Source organism: Tinamus guttatus, unplaced genomic scaffold (genome assembly GCF_059628265.1).
Source record: "Tinamus guttatus ecotype Peru unplaced genomic scaffold, ASM5962826v1 Tinamus_guttatus_pri_ptg000473l, whole genome shotgun sequence".
NCBI lineage: Eukaryota > Metazoa > Chordata > Aves > Tinamiformes > Tinamidae > Tinamus > Tinamus guttatus.
This window is the reverse complement of record NW_028289007.1, coordinates 2,034,456-2,062,009: the sequence shown is the minus strand read 5'-3', so window position 1 is coordinate 2,062,009 and position 27,554 is coordinate 2,034,456. Positions and strand designations below refer to the sequence as shown.

Sequence of the window (27,554 nt, the reverse complement as noted above, 5' to 3'; positions counted from 1 at the left end):
AATTTTGGCAATGTGTTTTATGTGTTTTCTGTACAAGCTTCTCTTATCTTACATATTTTCTCCGTTATGATACATGTGTAATGTTTGTAGATGATATACACAAACTGTTTAACAATAATCCTCTGCTTACAGTATTTAAAGTGACTCTTTAAAGACAGGGCCTTCTCATCAACTGTACCAGTCCCTGTGGACATTCAGTCATGTCAATTGACTTCAATGAAAGAAAAATGAACTGTTGCTTACTGACATTGGAGATGCAGGAGACAATATAGCTAAGCTATGATGGTTCTGATCCTATTTCTTGACATGCATCACAAACAGAATTGCTTGCTGAGGCCCTAGAAACTGCATCAATAAATTCTGTGTGGCGGGGAGATGAGTTTGCGTGACAGAGCTGCAAGTTTGCCAAAAAAGCCTGCTGCATCCAACCGAAATCTCATTGCAAAGGATGATGCACAGACAGGGCATTTGTGTGCACTTTGCGAGGCCATGCTCCGCTGGTAACACCCAGAGGTTCACCAGTTTTACATGTGTGTTTTGGGGATGAGTACCAGCGGCATGACGGAGGAAGCCAGCAGTGCTAGTACTTGCATTCCCCTACGCACCTTCAAGCGATGAAATAGAAAGGCGGCCTTTGCCTCAGAAAGCCGAGTGTGATATCAAGCACGGGAATCCCACAGTAGCATTTTTGTAATCTGTTTTGGAGATTATAGCTACACCGTAAGGGATTTTCAGCTCACCTCATAAAAGAGGAGGACATTATGCATACTTTTTATATACAGACTTGAAAATCTTAGTTTAGACAAAAAGGAGATCATTCAAACTAATCTTCAGTGCCTGGAGAGTCTTACTGATTACATGACAAGCCAATAGGTCTGAATAAAGCCAGTCACCAAAGAACACATGCTGCTTTTTAACGGCAAATCTTTAGGAGATAATAGAATAAGCCTAGTGTGATTGTAACAAAAAGAAAGTGATCTTCTTGGTATTACCTTTTTCTTTCCAAAGGCTTTGTCCTTTAAACTTTGAAAACTCTGTGAGTTTATTCAGAGCTTCCAAACATGTGACTATATGGGAATCTAGTAACAGAGCTGATCTAAAAACACTAGCATCAGAAGCATCTAATAGCTCTAGCTTCAGAATTCGGTTCAGTAGTTTCAATTAAAAAAAATCTAAGTATTATATATTTCTTTAAAAAGCTTGAAAACATCATTTGAATATAATCTAATGGTTCAAATGTCAAGGCATATGTAAAATGCCTGATGCTCATTAATAAAATGCCTGATGCTCATTAATAAACAGTCATCATTAAATTGACCAATATTCTTTTACACTATAGAGCAGCATGCTAACCTCTTAATTAAAAATAAATTAACATATAAAGATTGTACTATGTTATATTCAAAGCCTTTTTCAACAAGCAAGAACTTTTTTCAGTTATCTTTAGAAGCTCCTTAAAGAATTGGTACATGATGAGTAGACAATTATCACTAAATCTTGAGGAACACACTTGCATAATTTCCCCCGTACCCCTGACACTTCTTGGTGATTGAAGTTAATTACTTGCATGACCTCCTGCATGTCAAAAAGCGATTTTACTTTTACAAAGGGCACACAGTGAACCTATTCTTTTCCAGGCCACAGAAAAAGGGAATCTGATTAAGTTTATAAAACTAAAACACAGTGGATCCCAGAAAGCTTTGTAATAGGGTTTCTTCCATGTAAATAATAAAAGCATTCAGGCTATTCAGGAGGACAAGTTTTTATGAGTGCAATTCCTTCTAATTTATGCTTTGAGGAGCAGAGTCTATTTCCTTTAAAGAAAAAGTAGGAGTGTGTTGGAAGAGCAATGAGCAGCCCCAGACCTGCTGCTCGCTCCATGTCCAGAGTAGCAGTTGCAAGAACCACATACGGAGGGGAACCCAAGCAAGCTTACAGTGACTAAATGCATCAGAAAAATGGAGGATTAACATTACCTTCTGATTTCATTACCTTAATTTTATGCTTAACTAGCTCATGACACAGTACTTTGCAGCTGTAAAGGAAGATGAAGTTCTAAAATATGACATTGAAAACCCTTGCTTAGCGGGCATTTCACGTGGAAAGATCGTCCTCCCTAAACTGTGTGTGGGGGTTGGTTCTGTGGGTTATTCTGTGTACTATAGCATTGCCCTGAATACCTGTGTCATCGCTGAGGGTGACTGTACACTTGGCATGCTTCTCCTTCCTATGATGAGATTTACAAGGGGCATCTTTAAGATGGCCCAATGGTTCTCCTCTCTGTAGCTATACCAGTAGCAGCCTGAGAAAGAGCAATGCTTTATTAGTACTCCAAGGCAGGTCATCTAATGGAGAAAATATAGCCCATGGATGCTCTTGGCTAGCTTCTGGTTGACTCAGATTGCACTGAGGTCAAATACTCGGTCTTGGCCATTAGCATTTGGAGCTTCATTAATCTTCTTACTGTAAAAACCCACAAGTGACTACCCTGGAAAACAATAACACTAGCAATTTGCTACTCTTTTATCATGGTTTCAAGTGTTTTGGCTCTGACAGTCATTCTTCATTGTTGATTTGTTCCTGAGTGATGCTATATTCAAAGCAAAAATTTATCACTCCGCACTTTTACCTCTTCAGAGAAGGAAAGAACTCATACTGAGACTTTCCTGCTTTCCCTAAATAATGTAATTCTCTCTGTGTATTCTTTTATACTCAGAGATTTTGATGTTGCTGCATTTTCTATTGTTTTTCTGACTAACAGCTAACAATTGTGACATTCCAAATTACGAAGTTCTATGTGCAGTATTACTGCTGCATGTGTGTGCACATGAATATATTCATATATATGGCAGATATATGAGCAAAAATACAGCTAAGATAATGCAAGATGTGAAATTTGCAAGTATGATCCAATAGCACTGTGGCTCAGTCATACTGTTCAGTCTGTATATTTTATAAAGTAGATCAGAGATTCAATTATGATCACTATTACATTTTGAAAGGAAGATGGTTATAGATAACACTTTCTATTGATAGCATCAGTTATTAACTTTGGGGATAGATAATATCCATCTATACAGATAGATAAAGATACATACTTTCTTCCTCTGAGTTTCTCCCTTCCTTCCCACTCCAATTATTCTTTAAGAAGCTTCTGTGATTCATTCAATGGTCTCTTAATTTAATTTTCTGCATTAGAATGAATAAAGGCAAACATTTGAGAACCACTGTCCCAATCCTACTAAATATCATCAGAAGCCAAACAGGGTTGCTCTGACTCAAAATGAACCACAATAACGTACCATTATATACGAAAGAATCTACCAAAACACAGAAGCATGTCAATGGTCCTCCTCAGGGCATTTCCCAGTTGTTTTACAATGCCCAAATATTGCAAAGCAGTGAAAAGCTGTTAATCTGCTTCTTAACTATTTAAAAATGATCTCCTAAAATATTGTTGTATACGGTATGACAGTTAAATCTTTTTCAAGTAGGTCCCATATGAAACATATCCTGCACAATCCAAGTCTTAAAAAAAACGAGGACAAAATTAAGTTGAATCTAATCTAATGTAGATAATTGGAAGAATGTATTACTATTACATATTACTTTGCACCTCCCTGCAATCCCTCTCTTTTGTTCATCAATCTCTTTCTTCAGGTCACTCTGAAAGTTTCGGCTCTGGGGCAAGGATTATAGCTTTTTTGGGGCATTGATGCAGAGGCAGCAGGTAAAACAGTAGAGATCCTAATGGAGTAAGTAGAGTTGTGTGTTGGAGGGATCACTATACTACACCACTGCCTGCACAGTGACAGACCTGATCCTGTTCAGCCACTGTCTAATCCAGCCTACCCCTCTGTAAACTCCATGCAAATCCAATTATGTGCAAAGAAAGTGAAGTTCAACCAGAGAGTCACATCTTTTTACCTATGTAAATGTTGGACAGATTAGATTAGAAGCTTTTTAACAATAATTTATCACTCTGTCCCTTGTGTTTTTAATCAGATTTTTTTATTATTTTTTTTACTGATAAGTGCTTTATAATCTTTTTTTAATGAAAGCAGACAGTCTGATGCTACTTGTGATACAAGATCTCTATTTAGATTACGTACATTCATTGAACAACAAATTAGCCAAATAGACCGTAATGCTTCCTTTATCGTGCTGTTTTATCTGAATTAGGAAAAGAATTATCACCGTATGATGGGAATGAGAGTACATTCAGCTTCTTCTTCTAAGTGAGACTAATTTGGAGTCACTGTGAACAAATGTAAACCTGCCAACAACTTCAACGAGTTAAAAAGCTTCTTCTGAGACCTTGACAAAATGTAACCTTGGGAAAGGTTACGCGGGCAATGTCTACTGTATAACTTTGGTGCTATGTTTTTTCATCTACCACCTTTCCCCCCACTTCTGATTACTGTGATGGGACGGAGCAAATTGAAAATTGAAAGAATAAGAACATGGAGCATCAAAATTTAGAATCATATAGCACAAACTATACAAAAAGAGCTATACAGCGTTCTTCAAATAACAAGGAAAAATTGCTAGGTGCATTAGACACTAGTCTGTAATTTGGGAAACAACAATTTCTAATCTTAAAACTTTTCTCCTGTGGTGTAAGACAGACTTCAGAAAAAATATATTTAACTACTTAGTTCTCAAGACAAATTTTATTTCCATGACTGATAGATATGAAGTGTAATGTTCTGCTACATTAACTACCAAGAGCTTGAGAGCTTCATTTCAACACTAGTAATACCTGGATATTAGGATATTACTAACTTCCTTCTCTACTAATGGTGATTCTAGTTCAAATGCACAGGGTTGAATCTGCTACCTGTCGTGAGAGTTTTATGTGTATACATATATATATGTATATGTATACACATATATATGCAAACAACCCCAAGTACTTTTTTGCTCTTTTCTGTCTCTGGATTGCTAAACAGTGATCATGTGCTGGAGTCAGGTTATCCTCTTTAAACACAAACATTAGATATATTGATATTCAGTTAACCAAATCATTTGGAGTTTTTAATGAGAAAAAATATGTTTTATTACCAAAATATTTCAGTATTCATCTGTTTTTTAATCACAGCAAATTCCTAATTACATAGGAATTACATAATCAGTAAAAACTGATTAAAAACTGAGCAATGATCTTTTGGCTTTGTGTCTGAAACTCTGGTATATTTGAGGAGAGGGAGGGTTCTAATCTGTCAGATATGTCTGTAAAACAGTATCAAAACATATTTTCACATTTGAACAGTCTTTTCAATTCTGCCATTTTTACTAGTAAAGGAACAGTTTCGGCCAACTTCACACAGTAAACACAATTCTCTATTATTCTCTGTATCTATCTATACCAGAGTATAGCAGTGACTGTAACCATTTCCTGTTATTATCTATTACTAATATATTATGTATTTTATGGTAGTAATGCCAAGGAGTCCAGCTCACAAGCAAACTACATGCTGTGCCTACCACAGAGCAAACACAAAAACTGTCCCACGTTTTACAAGGTTAAGTAAAAGCAGTGTCTATGACCTAAGTTATTCATTAGTGCTACTAACATTATCACAGTCTAACTTTTCAGAACATAATTACCCTTCCAAAAAGGCTCAGCAACCTAACTCTGTCTTGAAGGCTCCCCAGGTAAACTATTACCATAGAAAAACATTTGAAAACTTGGTGTCTGAAAGCTTTGTGGTCATAGACACATTTCATAGTAACATTTGTTGTGCAGTAGAACACACAAGATTTTGAATAGCATGAGTTATGTTTCTTTCTTTATCAAATCATAGGCACCTTGACAGCTTCCAAAATTTCTACATAAAGTAGTACAATGGAAAGCTACTGCTTGCTTTTTTATTATTTTTAATTTATTTATCCTGAGAAACAATAGTTTTCTACATAAGGCTCTCTCTGCAGGCTTCTAGATAGATAATTTATCTTTCCCAAGCGGGTGTCATTTTCAACAGTCTTTTGCTCTATTCTTCACTCTAATATTCTTGATTTTCAGTGACTTCAGAAGAAAAAAAAGCTCATCTTATCATTACTTGACCAATCAATCTGTTAAAAATAAGTCAGACAACCCATTACACCACACCATATGCTTCGTAAAGTGGGTGCTTAAGACTTGCACTAAATTTCTCCAAAAATATTTTAGAAGAGATCCCAGCAGGGACTAATCTAGAAATAAGGCCAAATATGTCTTATTTTCTGATAGATTTTACACAGCAATGCAATGAATATTTCCTCCAAACAAAATAAGAACAACAAATGGGGGCTACGGTACCCTGGGTGCTGAGGGCCTCTGAATAATAACAAGATTTTTTTTTTGTTTATAACTCTCTGCCAGTCTGGCTTTGTTGATAGGTTTCTAGTTATCTTAAGATCCTATTATCTCTTCTCATGCTTATCCTTTCAACAGAGGCACTTGCTGAGAACATTATAGTTGAGGGAGAGAATAAGCTATTTTTCTGTTCATGCCATCTGTCTGGTTTTAACAAACTCAGCTTGTTCTTTCCCATTTTCTCCTCTTTTAAGTTTCTTAGACGCCTTTGGGATATTTAGTGGACAGACAGGACTGTGTGATTTTGTTTTCTGCTTGATGGAACTACAGAAGAATTAATTACACCACTCAGATTTACCTTACGACAAATGCGAAACCTAAATCCTTTTCTACATGCTGCATAGGGTAAGCAAATTTAGGAAGTAGGAGTTTTATTCTCTGGAAAATGTGATTTTCCTCCAGGGCCATTTGTGGACCTGAGATGGGCTCATCAAATAGGATTGGTGGATGCCCATTCTTCCAGTTAAGACCCCAAATCAGGAAGGCATGGGGGAAATGCGCAGGAGAGAGCACACAGTCCTCTCCTCTGCCTGGGGAGCCTTGACTCTCCCTCATCTCCCACAGCGAATGCCCTCAGCACGGCAGCCCATTTGGAGAAAACTCCTGAAAAGTTGCTCCAAAGCCCCTCATATGACGAGCAGTGTTGGACAAGGTTTTCCTACATGCTGCGCAGAAGGAAAGTCCTCTGTTAATTAGGCTTAAATAACTCAGCATTTCTGAGCATTTCTGAGCATTCTGAGCATTTATTTCATACTATGTGACTCAAAGTCTTTTTTTGTTTGTCTGGCTGAACTGAAAGATTGTCACTGACAGGGTCCCTTTACTGAGCATTGGAGGAGAAAAGGTGAGAAACAGTAATAATTTAATCGAAATTCAGAATGCACTTTGGAGAGATGATGCCCTTTATGTAAAAGGCTCAAGCTCCATTGATCAGATTTCTCTCATGCAAACTGACCATCTCAATTAAAAAGGGAAAACAGTGAACAATAAAGGAAACATAGGCATGTAAGGGATAGAGTGAATTCTCTGTTGTACTTTAAGTACAGCAGCCAAATTTTTCTTTATGCCAGCAAAATTAGGTTCTCTGTTAAGGACAAAACCTAGCCTTCAGAGGCAGTGAAAATCATCCATACCTATAAAGAAAGTTGAACACAATAGAAATATTATCGCAGAAATAAGAAACAATCTCAAGCTTCTTAGATTCAGTGAGACATTTCTCATGGAAAAGAAATGTACCTTTTTGATAACTGCTCCTTAAAAATTTCACAGAAGTGCTGTAAGAGAGAGTTGCATTTAGAGAGAGCAAAGGAGGAACTATGCTGAGTAAAGAGAGAGCACAGTCTTTGGGGAAGCACCTAGACCACATGATGTTTACTGATGTCATCTGTTGCTCTCAATTTAAAAACAAGCATACAAAATGATTGCCTGACCTGACATTCTGAAGATACTCTGATTTTATTGACCTTAGTCACATCATTATTGAATCAAAAGTAGCCTTTTGTCACCTGTCAAGATGAAAAATTCCAGCACAAGTAGTGACTTGCAAAGTTACCATGTGGTTCATGCAGCAGATGGGTTGCTTCATGGAAAAATGATGGGAGAAACATTAGAGTGAGGAAACAATAGCTCAGTTTTGTGGAGGCAGCTCCTGCAGTGGCATTCATTTTTATCAAGAGATGGACTCTGCCTCACCGTGAGCTTTCAGGCACAAGCATAGGGGGGAATGTTTTTCATTCTGTCAGTCTTTCTCACTCACAAATACTCATCATTTGCATCACTACAGTAATTCTATAATATTAAATCTAAGTAATACTAATAATCTAATTAATACTAATCTATTCACATTATCTGATCTTATTCCATCTCCTAGACTAAGGCTTGAGAATATGGTTTAACACTCAGGAATCCTTTAATGTTCCAGATACTGCAGTGTTTTAAATCTGGCCAGAATTGTGGTGAGATTTACTGCTCATAAGTCAAACTTTTCAGGAAAGCATGTACTGTATTTCAAAAGCATGTATTGGTATTTCAGTAAGAATTTAAATACCACTGAATGAATGAGGACAGACCTACACATACTACTACACTAAATGCAGTCCTTCAACAGTTTGCCCATTAGGAAGTAAAGGAAATTAGAAGGAAGGGAACAATAAGAAAGATCTACGAAAGAAAGAGCAGAGAATATCTCCTCTTATCTGAGAAAGTTATTAATATAATGCAATTCATGACTGAATAAAACAACTTACCAGAAAAAAAATCCATCTCAAAATGTATCGATCAGCAAAATTATCATCATCACTACTCTATTAAAAAACAGATACTCACCCAGAAAAGAAAATTATCATTTTTGACCCTTCTGAAGAAGGATATTCATTTGCTTACAAAGATACATGCAGAAATTTACCAAAACAGGGACAATCTCTCAATTAGTTTTCAGTTGTACCAGACTCAAAAATTATACATGGCAATGCACATTAGTGGCAATGCATATACATATTACATGGCAAATGTCTGTGTGCCTCTTTTCGTTCTTATGTACGTGGAGTTTGAAAACTCCATTGCCGTCAGATAAACTGAGATCTCCCACTTTCATTATTCTCTATTTCATCACCTTACAGCCAAAATGTTTTAAATATGATTTGATTTTTTTTCTTATTTAGCATGAGCCATAAGTATACTCCCATCCCCATATTGCTTTCATTCTAAGGATTTCCAAAGAAGACAACAAAAGTAGGCTCCAGTAGAGTAACAGTTTACTAGAAAACATTAGTTTTTGGTTCGCCTCAGCTTCTAACCTGGGGGTGGCAAAGGGAAAAAAGGAAAAGGTGGCCTCATGTTTCACCAAATCTAAAGTTTCAGTGAGGCTGCTTTATTTTACACTGACTGTCCATAGCCCTAATCTGATTAAACCAGCTTTACTGCTGAAATTGGATGGATTGGGATAAAAAGAACATCAGCGGAGTGAAGAAGATGGCCTGGATTATTTCAGGTTCTTTTCTATCCCATTACTTTTCATGGGCAAACACAGAACCAAGTCAGAAGTAATATCCAAGAAAGTACTAAAAACAAAAGTATTCAGAGAGTATGCAGATTTTTGAGCCCAGACTCTCTACTGAGGCATGTTTATGTATATTTATGCATATGCTAAATATTTACGTATATGCTGCATCCGTCAACAAATATAGAATAATAAATAAATAAGCACTACATGTAGGAAACATTCACATGCTTTCTACAGCTGTATTAGGGATGATCATATGGGTTAGGAGATAGCACACTGTGCTAAGCATTATACAAATGAACAAAACAAAGAAGACTGCATGCCAGAGAAAATGGACTAAGATTGTGAAAAGGTAGAATAAACAACATAATGACCAGCATTACATCACAATTAGTATCTATAGGAAGAGAGTAAGAAGGAAACTGTCAGTAATTTGAAAAGAACTCCAACAGCGTAGTTGTAAGCAATATTTTTTGGATGTCTACTCATCTAAATCTAGATCTAAGCCCTGTCAAACAAACAATCCAAGATCCAGGCTTTCCTTCAAGAAAGAGCTGGTAAAAATATGAAATGCTGGCAAAACCTCTTTCTCATAGCTCCGAAACAAAGAAAGATGCCTTGAAAATATACCAAACTGCAAAGGAAATGGCTTGTTTGGTAATGTTTGGTATTGCTATAATGGCTTCAAAATGGAAAACACGTAACAAATCTAAAAACAGCGATTGAAACAGTCAATAAAATGCAGTAATGAATGTTAAAATTATCTGGTAAAATATTCAGAAAGCAAAAAAAAAAATCAGAGCAAAAACTATTTTGCTGTGAAAAGGAATAATGAAATATTGCTTCCTTATTGTTTCAAAAATGAAATATCACATTTTTTTGCACTGAAATGCATAAAATATTTTGTCATTTCAGTGATGAACTATACGATGAGATAGCACTAGAGGACTGTAGGGAGATTCTGTGGTGTTTTTAAGAGTGTTTATTAGTCAAACTGGAATAAATTGTAAACTTCACTTTCTATTCTTGCTTGCCTAAATTGAAGTCCCTCCTATCTTGTACCACAGAATCCATTTTTCTAAACTCTAGGTTGAAGGTTCGTGACACTTTCAAAGTAAGATATCATCTAAGTAAAATCAAACAAATCTTTCTCATTGGTGTCAAGAAAAAAACTGGGCTAGGTCTACATGAATGTTCAAACTTTCAATGAAGTTTGTCAGATCTGCATGTTAAAACTTCTTATTTCTTGAACTTTCAACTCAAGTCTGTTATAAGGTACAGTATTGCTCCAGATAGACACTGAAAATTAAGATAGGTACTAGGGATACTGTGTTAGTGGCTGTTCTGGCCAGTACAGAAAATATAGCGAACACTCAAGTGAGTCTTTCAGCAGTAACTCACAGTAGTGAAGTATTCATAAAACATTGCATTTTGATATGGATAAAAGTAGCTGTCATATCTTTGTGGGGTTAATTCAGATTTAAATCTGACAATCCATTCTCCAGCAGCTACCTTCTGAAAAATGATGCAACTTTTGAAGTCCTGTGAGACAACTGAAGAGCCATTGAGTAAGCAAGTTAAAGTTAGGGCTTCTGGCTTTAGAGAATTTCATTACTTTGAGAATTCAAACTGTTTTGTTGCATCTTAGAGACAAAACAAGTCTTGACTAGAAGCTAACATATTTCCTTAATCCAGAATTTCTTGAGAAATTAGAGAGATTAATTTATTCTATGATGTACAGATTATGGTCTCTTCATGAGGTAGTCTGCTACAGTTTAACATATGTAGTGCCCTCGGAGATGTTTTTTAAGCAGACCTTTCTAAAAAGGACTCTTTAATATGTATGTGCCTTATTTATTAGCAAGTTATATCATATAATTTATTTTGTATGTGTCCGTGTCATGATGCAGCTATGGACGTAGCGGTAGACTGTCACACTCTGCTTGCACACTGCTTGCTCTGAAGGGTACCAGAAAACATGCCTTCCACCACAACATGGTCTAATCCTGAATTTTCAAGGACTTTCATAACAATTCTCTTAAAAACATCTAGCATACATTATTGTTAATACATTGCTGAATGAAGCTCCAAAAACCTTCACCTTTCTCCTTCATTAGATGACTTAAAATCAAATTTGTTAAATAAAATTGAAAACATAAAATGATAAAAGTTACCCAAGGGTTAAAAGAACTTAGTGGTGTGTGGTGGGGAGAAAAGAGGCAGAATTAAACCTCACTTAGGAAAGAGCTTCTGCCTCCAAGTAGAAGTTTAAAAACTGATATTTAGCAAAAATGTTCTGAAATTGTATCTCTGTAGGGTAGTAAAAAAAATCCATTAATAACATGTTTGTTGTTGTCGAAGTGTCTATTATGAGGCTCAGGCTGTGCAAAAGCCTGTCTCCCCACAAGGGAGATATGACAGGCTTGTCGGGAGGGAAAGGAGATGGCTGAAGATGGATATGTGCTGCCCTGTTGACAAGTGGTGGGTGCAAGCAAGGAGATGGATCACTAAAAATTTCCATTATATCAAGAAAAACACAACTTGCCCCTAACATCACCTCTGATAGTTTCTTAGACCAGCTGCTTCCCTGACACCCTACTGAGGAACAAATTGCTTTCCTAGCAGGACATTTGGACACTCTTGCATTAATAGATATGGATCTCAGCATGCCAAGCCAAGCAAGAAGGCAATTTAATATGAGCAACACTGTCATCTCAATTTAGGACAACAGCTAGGATGCCCTACAGGGCATTGCAACAGCTTCTAGAAGTACACAGCGTAAGACATTCTTGCTGTCTTAAGGCTATAGAAAGCTGGTATTTCTAGTAAATAGCCAAGCCAAGGAGAATGGAAAATGTAAATGCATAGATGACAACAGCATTGTACTGTCTAGGAGCATCAGTTTCAACACAAGGGCCTTTCATTTCTGTAGGAGACCGCAACAAAGTTTCCAGGGGAAGAAAAAAAGGAAAAACCTTGAAGAGGCAGGAACAACAGTAGGTGGCAGGTATTTCATTTTCAAGTGGAGGTGAATTTCAAAAGGAAAATTTAGTCAGTTCTGATAGCTGTCCAACATAACAGCATAAGAGTGCTAAGCAATGGGAAGAACATAGAAGCTTTAAATAATTCCTTTCTGATAGTGGATGTTTTTTAACATCCTTAGGGTTGTTCTGTTTTGTTTTTAGTAATCATGTGGGTGCTTTAATGCTTTATTTTTGCACAGTGCATCCTTCATTAGTCTTGCAGGCAATCTTGAGTTAAACTTAAACAGAAAAGCAAGCTGGCAATGTCATACTTTAAAAACAGTAGATGGTGTAGTGGGGCAAATTCTCTGTGACCGTAATTAAAGGGAGATTTCAAGAAGTCCTGATTTACCATAACTTGCAATGCCTGCAGACTGCAGGAAAACTTGAAAACGTGGAGCTATAGGAGGGCAATAAGACCTGGTTACAAGAGAAAGGACTGAGCAAACAGGTGTCTTCACTGGAAAATAGCGTTGCTTCCTCTACGCTCTATACACAGATCAGATCTGTGTGCCAGAAACACATGCAAACATATGGTTTCACAGGAGTGTCTAAGGTAAGTCTTGCCTTGGGTCTTCATGGCACCCTTTGTAAGGTTCCTCCTTTGAGTGGTTCATCTGCACACCATATAATGACTGTATGAACAAAAGCAGCAGCTTTGATTATTCACACTCAGCCACTTCAAGAAGCAACCACATGATCTCCGGAAAACTACTCTTATCTCTGGCAAATTAGTCTGACAAAATCACTGGCCGTACCAAAGGGACAGATAGCCTTCCAGGACTGAAAGCAGATGGCTCTGGTGGCTTAAGATATTGTTGGCCCATTGCAGAGCCAGCTGATGATGAAAGTGGGTTGAAGCATCATTTTCAGGGATGATGATGTAGACAGTTCCTGACTGCAATGTCAAAAATGTAACTATATTAGAAGATTGGCTGATGGAAGCTGCTTCTGCTTTCCTATGTATCCTATGTATCCCCTATATGTATCCTATACGTATCCTATATGCATCCTAGGTATCTCCTATGTATAGTAGCTTTTAAAGAGGGTAGAAGTCAGACAGACTTTTTCGGTGGTTTATAAATGGATCCCAAGTAGAGTGAAGAATACAGATCTGCAGAAACCATGATTGTTGCTATCATTAAAACATGCTCAAGCAGACAATATGCTGCTAGATTTGCCTACTCCTGTAATGGCCAGAAAGAGAAGTCTTTGTTACTCTCAAAATAATTCATTTTAAATCACAAAGAAGCCTTGAATGTTCAGCTTTTTAACTGTACAATCTGTTTTTTTTCACAATATGATGTTTTCAAATTCAAAAGTCAAAAAGTTTTCCAGGTCTAGTAAGATCTTTAGCTTATTCGCTGTTGAAGTCACCATGAATTATCTTGAATATCAAACAACAAAATCATACTATCATCACATGAATCATACTATCACATAGAAAATACCAAAAGCTACACTAAGGCAAAACAAAACTCCCAGATGAGAATCCCAGGGTAACATTGGCTTCTCCCTTCTGTCTGATGAACACAGTCACAATTTCGTGATCAGAAATGACCATAATATGATATAGTATTCATTAAATAATGATGCTGTATTTCTTTTCAGAAGCTTTTTTTTTTTTAGAACCAGTGCTTGCAAGGTACATAACTAGGCTTTAGGAACGAAAATTAAATCTGTTCAGATGCCTGAGAAAACATGCTTTTAATAGGCAATTTTTAGACATAGTTAAATGAATTAGTCCATACAAAAACTTTCACTGAATCCCCAAATGAACTTCTAGCTTAAAAAAAAAGTGATTAGTTGCATTGAAATCAATAAATTTAAAGACTTCTTGCGGCTCTTAGTGTTTTTATACAATGTATTGCAGCCACTCATAGGTACTATATATGCATACCAACACTGGAACACCATCTTAACTTACTGAAGAATCTTTAAAAAAAATGTCATGCCTCCTGATCTATGTCACTTAAATATGCCTGCAACTTACAATAACCTGCTTTTGGAAATGGTAAAAATGCTCATCATTTTAGTATTAAAACACACAAAATAAAAAGTGTGACTGAACTGTATTCCACAGTTTGTTTCAACTGGTTTGGGCTGCTGTCATACCTGGCAAGAAACCCCAGACATGTACAACATTCTACTCCTAGTGATCCAATACCTTTCCTTACTCACTAACTACTTCTTAGTGAACTCAAGTAGAAAGTTTGGATACAGAAGTCTGAAAAAGAGTTGTACCTGGAAAATATTCTGACAAAGCCCCATTGCAATTGTATATTTAATGAATGCTAAAATGAAATGCGGGTTCATGCGACTGATGTTAAACGATGCATAAAATAAAATATCACAAGGTAAAATGACACAGAATACATAGTTGTACTAAAGTCGTCATTCTAAATGGGTATGATTTCTGGTTGTCTGCAATTGTTTCAAAAGCCATAGCTGGCTGCATTGTGTCTATACATGTATTGTTCTCTGTGCAAAATGACACAAAAGTCTCAGCAAACAGATGGACAAACCACAAAAAAAAGTCTTCAATGAAGTCATGCAACAGGAACAATGTTATTTAAAAACAATAATAATAACACTTCAGGTAAGTGTTGCATTTGAGAGAGTCATACAAAGGCAGAAAATAGAGTATTGCAGGCAAAGCAACATGTACACACACGAGATACTTCACGAATAGCTAAGTACTGTAGAACCAGTACACTACAACTAAAATACAGAGAGAAATAAGCAAAACAAATTGTATTCGCAAGTTTTAAGATAAATATGAAATTTCACCAAAAGAAATTTGAAAGTCTTTCTTTCTGTTTTGAAAGAAGAATTGTTGAAATGACTAAGGAGAAAAGACTGTGATACTTTTTCTCTTGCCTGACTGCAGCTCTATGAAGGCTTTGTCTCAAACGTGGTACCACAGGGCCTGGTAGAGAAAGGCGTTGCAGAGCTAAAGCCACAAGATAAGTGATAGAATTAAAGTGACACAAGGAGGCTTTGAAAAGCAGTTCATTCATCCCACCAATTCAAAAACAAAACAAACATACACATTTATGCATTATTAATTCTTACTGAGAGAAAAAAAAATAAAACAAGGACTAGGTTAACCCTAAAGAGAAAGGAGAAAACACCACTGAAGGACCAATATGCATACTGTAGCTATTTCAGTGATAGCTGCTCACACCCCTACTTGAATACACGCTTGAGGTTTTGGGGACAAAAATATGAAAGATTCTTAGAGAGAGAAAAGAAGATATGGTATGTGGGGAAGAACTTAGTGACTTTACTGATTCCCTTTTTTTATTTTGTATTTTTCCTGAAACCAATAATATCTGCAGAGGCACCTGGACAAATTCCTTCTTTTCAAACATTGCTATGCCTCAACTCCCACAGGTTCAATAAAAATTTTGAAACAAATTGTTTGCAGAATGGAAAACTGATTACTGTTTTAGCTTTCCTATACAATCACCACACTCTCCACAGAGCTGGGAGTCAGTTCCAACAATTTGGGAATGCTGAAATCATGGAGTGTAGGAGCCAGACAGATTTTCTACTACGTCAGGTTAGATTAAATGCCTGTTTCCTCCTAAAATGTGCTCAGTGACATTGAGAATGGTTTATTCTATATTACCATGAAGTATCAACAGTGTCATTTCATAAGGAGCTTGAGATTCTAAAGAAAAAGCTGGTCTAATCAAATTCTGGGAGTGTAAACAAACTTCGACAGTGAAATGCTGCAAAATGGCTGCTACACAGTTTTCCAAACAATTATGTGCTACCTAATGAAAGTATATCTGATTTGTAGTTTCGTAGTTTGCCCATGGGAATTTCATATGAAACAATGTCAGAGCTTCATTGCCATCAATGTACTGTATCTTCCATTCCCCTACTCACCCTGCCCCTACTACTCCGACACAGTAAAGCTAGATGTATGAGATAAACTCTTGATAAATCCATGTTTCCTGAGATTGTCTCCTTTTAATCCTCCAGGTACTTACCTGTAGCTTGTTTTATTATTTGCTACAGTTTTCTTTTGGAAATTCAAGTTAAACCTACTGATCTATAATTCTCGGGCTCTGATTTTTCCTCTTTTTAGATACAAACTATGTATTTTTGCTTTTTTTAAAAAAAACTTTCTTATCCACATTTTTAAATGTGACCACTGACAGTGCTGTTTTTCTTCACCCAATTCTCTAATTCCCATGGGACAAACTTACTTAGGTCCAACTAATTTGAAAATAGGTCTATAGCCTGTCCTTTTCCTGTCATAGCTGGTACTCATTATTTGGTGCCACTGTTTTTAGCCCTGCTAACCACCTGAACAGGTTTGACCTTTCAAAGAAAACAGCAGCAGAAGTAGTAAACGCTTTTGCCTTTTTTATGCTATTTTATGACACATTCTCCTCCCAGATAAGGAGTGAACCAATAGGCTTCTGGGTCTTTCATGCTACTATTTCTGTTGCTGCTTTATGGAAAGCTTTCTTTATATCCTTTGTTAGACTTTATATTAGAAATATCTTATTTCATGTCTTGCACTTTCTAATTTTATCACTGTGTATATTCTATTGTTCTTTTGTATTTGATCTTAGTCAACCCACTTATATTTATTATGTATTTCCTTCTTACTTTTCAGGTCATTAAAAAGCTCATTATTCAACCAAGCTGTTTTTTCCTTGCTGCTCCTAGTCTTTCACACTGAAATAGTCTACAGTTGCACCCTCAATATGATTTCCTTACTGAATTGTCAGCTCCCTTTTTCCGCTTAGATACATTTTTTAGCAGTTGCCCAAATCTGCTTCTAGCTACTGTCCTGAGGTCATTGTTTTCCTCTTGCTTCACTTGCAGAAGTATGTTATGTTTGATTGGATTTTTGTTTGGTTTTGCTTGAGGAATTTTAACTAATTCTAGAAAAAGTATCTGTTAGCATTTCAATCTTTTTAGTTCGGGAGCTGACCACTGGCTATCCAAAAAAGAAAACTAAATGAGTTTTTCCAAAACATGATGAAGGAGGACATGTTGAAATTATACAGATAATATTTTTGCAATCATGAAACATTTGCAAATGTTATTAGGGCAATTTATTTCTGCCATGTGTCATCTCTTCAGCAGGAGTACTCTGCATGGGTTAAATGTTTTTTAATGCAGTTTTGAATAGTTATATGTCACAGTCTGAAAATAGAGACCGAACTGTTCATTCTCTGTTGACTGAAATCACGCAAGAGATCTTTTGCTAATAATTAATGTCATATCCCACTGGGACAAACACTATTTGCATGGTTTATAATAAAAACAATTCAAAACCACTAATGTGTTTCCCTGAACAGGGAAAGCTTGTGATGCATATTATGAAAATACCACTGGTGAGAACTACAGCAGCATATAAAAGCTGTTATTGTGTCGTACATTTATTGCAAAGTTTATTTCCTCTATGATCTATTTAACTCACCAATTACCAATTGCTTTCACTCCTCTGATCATTCCAGCATTAGAAGATATGGCGAGTTACTAGTTCAGAGCACTGCTACTGTTTGATAGCCACGATTTTTTTCTGCATCCAAATGTGAAACACCTTCCTAATAACTTTAGGTAATTACACCATGTCCACATAATGCTTCCTGTCAGTGCAGATGATTTTAAAAAAAAATGTTATCTGTATATACTTGAAGACACAAAAGCCAGTAGAGTATAATCAATCTGCATTTGCATAAACATACTATAACGAGGAACTCATGCAAAATAGCATTGTCATGTAGCCTGTTTGTCCTATGCACATCCAATTTAAAGCTTTATCCACTCTTATTTACTTGCCAGCCCAATCACTCTGTACCCTCTTGCTCACCTCCCACAGCTCCTCTCACACCCCCACATCACACTTTTGGCCACACTTTATGGCAGAACCAGCCCAGCTCCTTTCTCATTTATACACAGACTTGGCAGGCACATTTACCCCTGTTTCTGAACAAATACAGCCAAGACATGCATATTCTAATTTATGCCTTTATGCCAAGACTGCCTATGACAGAAATCCTCACCCCATTTTTCTAGATGATTCAATGAGTTTAGAGGATCTTCTGTAGGATATATTTTTTTTCAGTCTTTGCTATGGATCTGTAGGGTAAAAGCCCACTTTCCTGGCTGCTGTCCTCCATTTGCCCCTGCTCAGTGTGGACAGAGGAAACATCCAGAGGTGTTTCTACTGTCTCACGCAAAAGCAAGTATCCTGGCAGATAAAGCAGGCTGAAGTTCCTTTTCTTTCCTTCCAGGCTGTTCCCACAAAATACAGCAGTAATTTCTCACTTCTCAAGGTAAGGGAGATACTGGTGCTCCTTTGAGAGTTTTGAGCAGTCAGTGAGATCCTGCCAGATGTTCCTGGACCTCACCTTAAGGCTGCTTCTTTACTTGCTGTTCTCATTTTCCTATTTACACCTTTCCCATTTCCTGGATTTTCTGGATTTCAGTTCTGATCTAGTTTTTAGTTTTAGTTTTCAGTTTTTAGTCATAAAGACTACATTGTTCAAAAATGCACATTCAAGGATTCTCCTGAGCAGGACGGAATATTTGCATTCATTTCAGTTTGAAGGGAAAAATAAGTAGAAAAGCACTGACAAACTTTCATTAAATATAATGCTGTGGCATGTGTTTGCATATCTATTATTTTCTTTGCATATCATATTTAATATTAATTATTGGTTTTAGATTAATGGCCTAAAATGCATCTTTCAAAATATTTTGATACATACAAGGGACTCATCATTGTCACTACTCAGTATTACTATATATATGATCATTTTCACTGGTATAAAAAGGAAATGACAGAGATTAAGTACAAAACACTCTACTGCTATGTGATATTTTTAATGGACCAACAGCAGTCTTAAGCACATTATTTTACCACTGACTCAGTCTGAACAAGTGAGCCACCAGTATCTTTAAACCTCATTCTTTATCTCTTCACTCATGTCTTTAAAGTGTCACTGGAATAGATTTTCTATCATGGTCATGCTTGTCATCCAATTTAACCTAAGAGCTTTTTTTGGCGAAAAAATAGTGCTATAGATGATTTAATTTTGAGAAATACAGGGTTAAAATGGAGTTAACTGGGACCTGGCTATCCAGCCATGACATCCGGCCTGTAGTCAAGGCCTTCATTCACAGATACATTTTATCATCTTTATCAGAATTTTCTCTTTTCTTCTGCTTTATGATGCCTTTGTAAGTACTGCATTACAGATTATTATTTCCCAATGAATTACATTGGGTCTTTGTTCTCACAAACCTACATCCTTGCTTTTCATTAAGAGTATTATCATTTTACTGTGCAAGGGATGTTCTTGATTTAATTTGTTCATTACTTTTTTCACTTTATTTTCATTGTTGTTTACTTCCTATATTACAGTTTAACTATATTAATACTATTGTTAAAATTGAGATGCAACTTCTAAGTTCATTTTCACAAGCTTATAACTTTCTCCAAATAATCTCTTTTGGGTTGAACTTTTTATGCTTATGCTTTGTTAGAAGTGGATTTTTATTTGAAGCTTCATAAGCATCATCTATCTGTTTTGACTTATCCAACATGAAAAGATAGCAGTTTTTCAGCAATCAAGGCAGTTTTCAGATGCTTTTTTTGGACTCTGATAATTGAAAATCAGCTTTGTTTCAGCACTTCAAAATCAGCTTTGATTGTGGAATGGCAGCTTTGCTGTCTCTCTGAAATGGTTTTGAATTAATAAAGCTCTGTGTGTGACATCATTATTAGATAACTTATTGAAGAAAGCTGACCACTGAATAACTGCTCTCTGCTTAATAATATTTTTAAAGGTTGTTTATTTTTCTGCATGGAAATTGCATTTAATTTTATTTTATTAAAAAAATCAACTATTTATATTTAAGTATTTTAATGCCATTTTTCCTTCACTGTTTAAAGTGTGTAGCCCAATTCGAGTTCTCTTTAGTACCTGTTAATATTGTAACATGCACTGCAGAAAAAAAATTTCTCTTGTATTGAAGAAAGACATAGTAGTCCCTTTACTCAGTGGGTGCCTTAATCCACAGATACATGGGAAAAATTGCAAGAACATGGAAGAACTCTTGCTTAAAAGGCCCAGTAAGACACTTTATATACAACATAGGGAAGTGGCAGGTGTCTTCTGGTTTGTCTTCACATGGAAAGTCTTCCCTTTTCTGAGGAAGCACAGCCTCTAGCTTTTCTGTGACCTCTCCCCATGCTTGCACGTGGTGTGCTTTGTGCAATCCATTTCGCAGCACTGTGAAAATGTGCCATGCTACCATCTCACTTATAATCCGAACATACCTAGATAGGTAAAGCTCTTCCTGGCTCAGTTTTGCTTCAGCTCTACTTCACTACTGCACTCCAGAGAATGAAGGTAAGATTGAGAAAAAAAGCTCTCATTTTTTACTATAAAAAAGTCTCATTATCCTAAGTCTAGACTGACAAAAACTGCTGCTTTCTATATTTGCATCTACACAGAATAGACTCACACCCCCAATTTATATCTCACTTTTCACTCTGACATCCAGTGAAGTGAAGACAGTCCTGCCAGGCTACAGCTGCCGCAAAAGCTAGAGAAAGAGATGCTTAATTCAGGATCTACATGAGCCACTTTCCTCATAAGACTTGAGGTTTACTTTTGAGTTGGCCTGTTGGCCAAAATTACACCAGGACATAATGTGGACAGTTTTTCTTTAGTTTTGTGTGTTCACAACTCTGAATATTTTCCCCTGGCTAACCTACAAATGCCAGTCAATAGGTTCATTCTAATCTCAAATCTTATTTTTCTAATCCTATCTTTTTACTCCTTTTTTTTTCATTGATTAAGTGGCTCTTGTGTTTTACAATAATGCCACAATACAATCCAAAGCGCCTCAGGAAGTTTTTACATGAAAAGCACTAAATAAGCTCACTCGGATTTGTATTTATTTTCTTTTTCATTTATAAGTAGTTTTCCTGCATTCAGCTTTTTCTTCAGTTCTTCAGTTTTTCCTCTCCATTCAAACTCAGAAAGTTTCTAGAAGATTGCTCAAATAAACCACTCACATAACTGAAGTCCCGCTGTTGGTGGCTGCCCTTCACAGGGACACATGGCCCTTGCTGATGGCACTATCGTTCCTTCTCCAGTAGCTCACTTACCAACCCGCTTCTTATAACAAATTAAATCCTGGTTCTGATAGTTTACATTTCCTTGTATTCGCCTCATCTATTGTAGAATTGTGGACAGTATGTAAAATTTCTATGCAGGAGAGCACCTCCTATGGTCTAGAATAGACTGTTATAAGCAGGATTTTTTTTTTTTAAACCATGACCTGAAGGAAATCCTATTTAAGTCTGCTATTCTTTCCAATGATGTACAAAATGTTTCTATCAAAAAAGGGGCGATAATCTTACCTCATACTACATACTACAATACTGAGTATGAAGTGAGGAGACAGAGCTCTGTTTCCCATGCATGCAGAATTCAATAGAAAATCTAATAATTGGAGTTTATTTCTCCCTCTCTCCTACTGTTACACTCTTAAGTCTTTCCTTACTGGCTACATGACAGACATTTCTAGGTATTTGGTTGAGTAGGACAGGAGTAGTGAGACGAAAGTTGCGCCAAGTCCTCTCCATTCATAATCTTCCAGTGCATTTAAGGCTTGACAGAACCATGAGCTCATCTAATACAATCTCCCGGGTATCAGAAGTCATTAAATATCACCCCAATATTGCTACCTAGAGTCCAATTATTTTAATTAGATGAGAGCACTTCGGTCATCAAGAGACTGAACTGTAGAGTGCCACAGGCACAGACCAAAATAGACTCAAGATATCAGGAAAGCCTGAGGTTCCTGCAATAGCTAGGAATTGACTAGGTGAGAAATGCCCCCAGAATTCCTGGAGCTAATATGTGGGACACCCACCAAGTTAAACACTGCATTTCAAGTTCCCTGACAATGAGATCAGAAAGCAAATTTGTTCTTCAGGTCTTGCATTCAGCTTAATCCTGACCTACATATTCAGTGGGTATCTAAAGGCAGGTTTTCTTTCACATTTCTTTTCAAGATGTTTTTCCAAATCTGTGTGATAAAATTTATGGTAAACCATCAATGCTTTGAATTGTTCACATTCGCACATTTCATCTATTGTAAAATGCCCTTCTTCCCTTTCTCCAAGAGAAGAAATTTGAGGCCAGGTAGCTTTGACCTCCAGAATTTATATTAAGCGTGTGACAAAGCTCATTGCTTGGTATCTCCAAATCTCTAGCATTTTTCAATGCAACTGTGATCTAACAGTTGACAAGCCAAAAAAAAAAAAAAATTGGTAAGTCCTAAATACAACCACCAATATGATTTTTAATTCAGCTTTTATCTCAGCTCTCAATGTAAAATGGGTCTAACATGCTCGCACTTTTAACTCATTCCCATTTCAGACAAACTGGTAAGATGAGGGTTATTTTTGTTCTACAAAACATTAATTTACAAATCCCAGTCTGAGCTGGTTCAGATTCACAGAAAGCAGTTTTAGCCCCTCTGGTTCCAGTTCTGCGTGTCCAGTTTTGACTTATCTTCCTAGGCAAGAATTTAATCCTAGTTTTCTCTGATACAATTTCTCTCAGTCAGGTATATCCTGCTGCCTGCAGTCTGATGCTACAGATTTAAGAAGCCGGCTGCTTCCATCCCTCTGTCAGGTAACCAGCTACTATTCTCTCTACCTTCTCTCCCCTTCTTTCTCAGATTCCATAAAACAGATATTAAATGGTGAAGTACTATTATAGCCATAGAAAAGTGAATCAAGATATTGCACATTTACTGCATGATAACCATTTTCCAGATGCCTGCAGGATGCAGACATCAAGCAGAAACTACACCCTATGTATTTCAAGGGGCATGGACTTTGATTGTATAATATGGAACACACCATAATATTCTGTATTTCTAGCAGTCACAGGTATTGCTTTCTCAGATAGAGCTGAAGAGAATCATATGTAATTTTCTGATATTATTCTACAACTTAGTTCTCCTTGATTTGTGAGGTAAAAGAAAAAATGGTATTCTACTTACTAAACTAAGCACAAGTAATTGATTTGCTCTCCTTATGACAACTAATTGTTTCATCTTTGTTAGTTTTATGGACTAATGCAATCCACATTATTTATGATGGAAAATTTCTCTATATTCCTTTAGCCACTCACTCTCGATATCTGCACTTCATATTTGTCACAAAATCAATGAGTTGCAACACAGCAAGACTTGGGCAAAGGAAATAGAGTCTCTTGATAACAAGACATAGTTTGTTAATTGTACAGTGCTGGTCTGGGGTGAAGATTTTATAAAAACATCAAAATTTTACCACATGTTAAAAAGTTCCATGTTTTTACAATTCTTTATAAGTCAAAGAAAACCTCACTGGAAAACAAACAAGCAAACAAAAAATACACAAATCAAAAAAGAATGTTGGGAAAATCTGTCATATTTTAGCAATGAAACAACTTGCTTAGCTACTGAAGCATAATGTGTCAACGAGATGGAATTCCACTTTCTAAAGGCTGGAGTGCCCAGCCGACAGAGGAAAGCAATATATTACTGCTTCGAGCTTGTGCATGGTGCTGGCAACTCAGTACTTAGCAATAATAGAAAATGTCTGTCTCATGATGTTCTGAAACACTCTTGCTGTGAGTCAGCTTCTTAATTTTAGCAATTTCTTCAAATATTACCTTATCCTCAGTAATATATTTCTTGTGAATTTTCTTAAAAGCAAAAACTTAATGATATACAGAACAAGGATAGTTATCTCAAACGTAATAAGAAAGAGGAAACCTTCAATTTTAGTAGAAGCACTAGATAAAAGATAAATCCTTCATTTCCATTTTAGTGTTTCATAAATGACAAAAAGGTCTTGAGGTCTTTTCTTGTCTAAATTATCCCTCTGTTTTTCAAAACCTCAGAGCCCCTTATTCCTGTTCTTGTTTTTGCTTGCGTTCCCATTTAGAACCGGAAATCCAGATTGCCGTGTATGCAGTCCTGCTTCAGTTGTGACCTTTTATCAATCTGATTATAAAACTCAAAATATTATATATATATATATTTGAAGTATCTTCAAAGATTGTCTTAGCGTTATCCTTATTGACTCTCTTTGTATCTGGAAGTATCTTCAAAGGTGTTTATTCTTTCTTTGCATCCATTCAAGATTTTCCTGCTACTAGTGATGCAGAGCAAGGCACATGCTGATGCAGAGCAAGGCACATTGAACTAACCCTGTGTATCTACAAATAACTTTAAAAATAAAGTCTTTTAGGTTAGTCAGACTTTCAAACATTTTGATAAGGCACTGTATATGTAATACTATCCTTAAACTATACACAAGACAGATTGAATTTCAACAAAGAAAGTACTTGCTGATCATGACAAGGTATTGCATCAGGCCTGAACTTGATAACACAGAATACTTCTAGCTGCCAGAAGGGAAAAGTGCTTTACATCCCCTGACTCAGGTACTCTTCTGGACTATTGTGTATGAAATAGCTCTGAAAGAGTATTTCCAATTGCACCAACATGGCACTCCATTCAAGATACGTATCTCTAAAAGAAACACCCTCATTACACATCCTCCCCAGTAGGACAAAAAGGACAGCCCAAAGTGACACAATCACCATTTGGCTAACCAAAATTAACGAAAGTGAGTAACAACTTATTTGTCAAGTCTTTTTCCAAAATATTTGGGTCCACATATGTACGTATTAGTGCACTTAAAAATAGCACTGAAGAAGCAGCATGCATGGCAGAAGATGTCTGAACAGAAGATAATGAACTGCAGAAAAGAGCTTTGCAAACCATTGGAATGGATATTGCACTTTTCATGCAACTATTTTAGAGTGCTTTCTATTTTATTAAGCTTTATGAAATAGGCAGACAATCATTAACGCTATTTTTTTCTATAAATATACTGAAATTGCTTTTGGCATGTGCTTCCTAAGCTATGAAAGAAGAATGCAAAATCAAATCAATGGGAAAAAAAAAGTGCCTGGAAGACTGAAATTGCCTTAAGGATTTTATTCGATGTAATACAATGGTCTAGGAATTCTATTAATAAGGAGGACATGATATTTGTATTTATTGATTTTTCAGGAAACACTTGCAGTCTGCAGTCTTAAAATTTCACCTGTCCTGGAAGGGAATGCAACTTTCATAAAATCTGAACATTCCTCAATGGCATTTTCCTTACAGAACAATAAATACAGTGTAAAAGAGATGAAACAGCCCCACCTTTTCTGCTCCCTTCTTAGGGCTGTAGTATTTTCTGTTCCATTTTCTGTTTCATTGCAAAGGCATTAAGGTTGACTTCTCACTTGTGCGTTGCAGTTTCAATTGAGGGGATCAGAATGCAGGGTCACAAAACATGAATTATGACAGTCTGTGCATATTTTTTCCCCTCCTTTTCTAAAAAGGAATCTGAAAAAGCCTTCTCATTTACTGTTTTTTTTGAAAACAGATCCCTCCTACTTCCCCTGTTCCACCCTATCACCCCACACAGCTGTCAGCTACTCTGATACTGAAATTCAGAGAAGAATAACCAATTCGCTCTGTGCAGCAGACAGATGTTTGCCAAAGAGGTCTTTCAGGTGGAAACAGATCATCAAAGTTAGATGTAAATTCAGCTATTAGCTCTGTCATCACCTCTGAATTTTACCCCAAGATAGACGTTCAAATATATTGATATAGGTTCTGCTATATATTGATAGAGGTTCTTTATATATTTGCTAAGCATTTTCAAAATGGATCTTGCCTCCTAACATAAGCCATACAGTTAAATATTGCAAAAGGCATCGAAATCTGCAAGGCAAATCCTTGACTTTCTGACTGGCAGCTGACTTGGTCGTTGCTTGCGGATCCCAAGGGGGACCTTTTCCCTCCCCTGCTCTTCTTCGAGAGCTGCAGGCCCCACTGCTGGGCTGCAGCTCTCTGGTGCTGCAATGCCTGGGACTTTCTTACCCTGAACGAGCTCCCTCAAGGAGCACTCGAGGAAAGTTGCAATCTCCTCTTGAGCCTTCCTGAGGGTACCATGGGTCTCCTAATGTGCAAGTCACCACATGCAAAATCAACAACAACCCCTGTGCATCACAAAACTATGTGGTAGACTCTGTGAAGATACAGCAGACTCAGTTGTTGCTTTTTTTTGTTTCCATATCAGAAAAAAAATTATCAATATCCTCAAATTTGGACAGTGGAGTGCATAGACGCACACCTCTCATTTGGTCTGGACGTATGGCGTGCAGTGCTAGCACCCTTGCAGGAAACGTGTTGCCACAAACATTGCTTAAGGTTATCATTTGTCAGGGGGCAAAAAAGAGCCGAAGGCACTTATTTCCACCCTGCTTCATTATGCCTAATTGTAGATTCTGAGGAAAGGCCTGAATGTTACCCAAATTTGGCTTGCAGACCAGTCTCATGATCCTCATTTCAGCCCAAGTGAATTGTACACTCTGTTGTTCAAGATATCACATAACCCAAACCAAAAGGTAAGTTCAAACTTACGACTACAAATCTGGTCACCAGAAAGTACAGCACAGAGTCCATAAAAGGAAACAGAACGGTTTGCTAAACTAGGCAATACATCAATCCTTTATGTTATGTACACTTTATTTACAGCGCAATTCCAGACTCAAAATGATGATGAATGAAGTTGCAAAATGCAGCTGGATTTTCATCATTTCAAGGCAAAGAGCAGCATAAAAATTATTTGTGATTTTACCTTTTTTAACCAATTCCCAAAAGTTAATTTGGAGGCATTTCTTTTCGTTTACTCAGTCTTGTTTATCATTACTTTCCCACCTTCTTCTTCTACTTTATAGCCCTCTGTCTGCTCAGTGAGTCTGGGGAATACTGTAGTTTACATGCACCACTGCATGGACAGATAGGAAGCTTTACCAAGGTTGACAGATGCTAACCTACTCATAGAAGACAAGTTACTGCAACTTCCTAGTTCAGCAGAACATTATTCTTCCATGATACAGTTTGAGCAACATCGAAACTGTAGTAAAAAGTGCATTTTCCACCAAGAAAGACGGCAGGAAGAACATGGTAATATTTTATGAATATAAATATTTTTACTTTGCTCATAGCCTGCATGGAATTCAGAATGATACCAAACATAGAAAGAGTTTCTTAGTAC

The 27,554-nt window shown here is 36.7% G+C and overlaps 1 protein-coding gene across 1 annotated transcript in view; it reads right to left on the bottom strand.

Annotated features, from left to right (window-relative positions):
* The window catches only part of PRKN (parkin RBR E3 ubiquitin protein ligase), a 541,751-nt gene that overhangs the window by 74,042 nt on the left and 440,155 nt on the right, over positions 1-27,554 (bottom strand). The window lies entirely within an intron of this gene.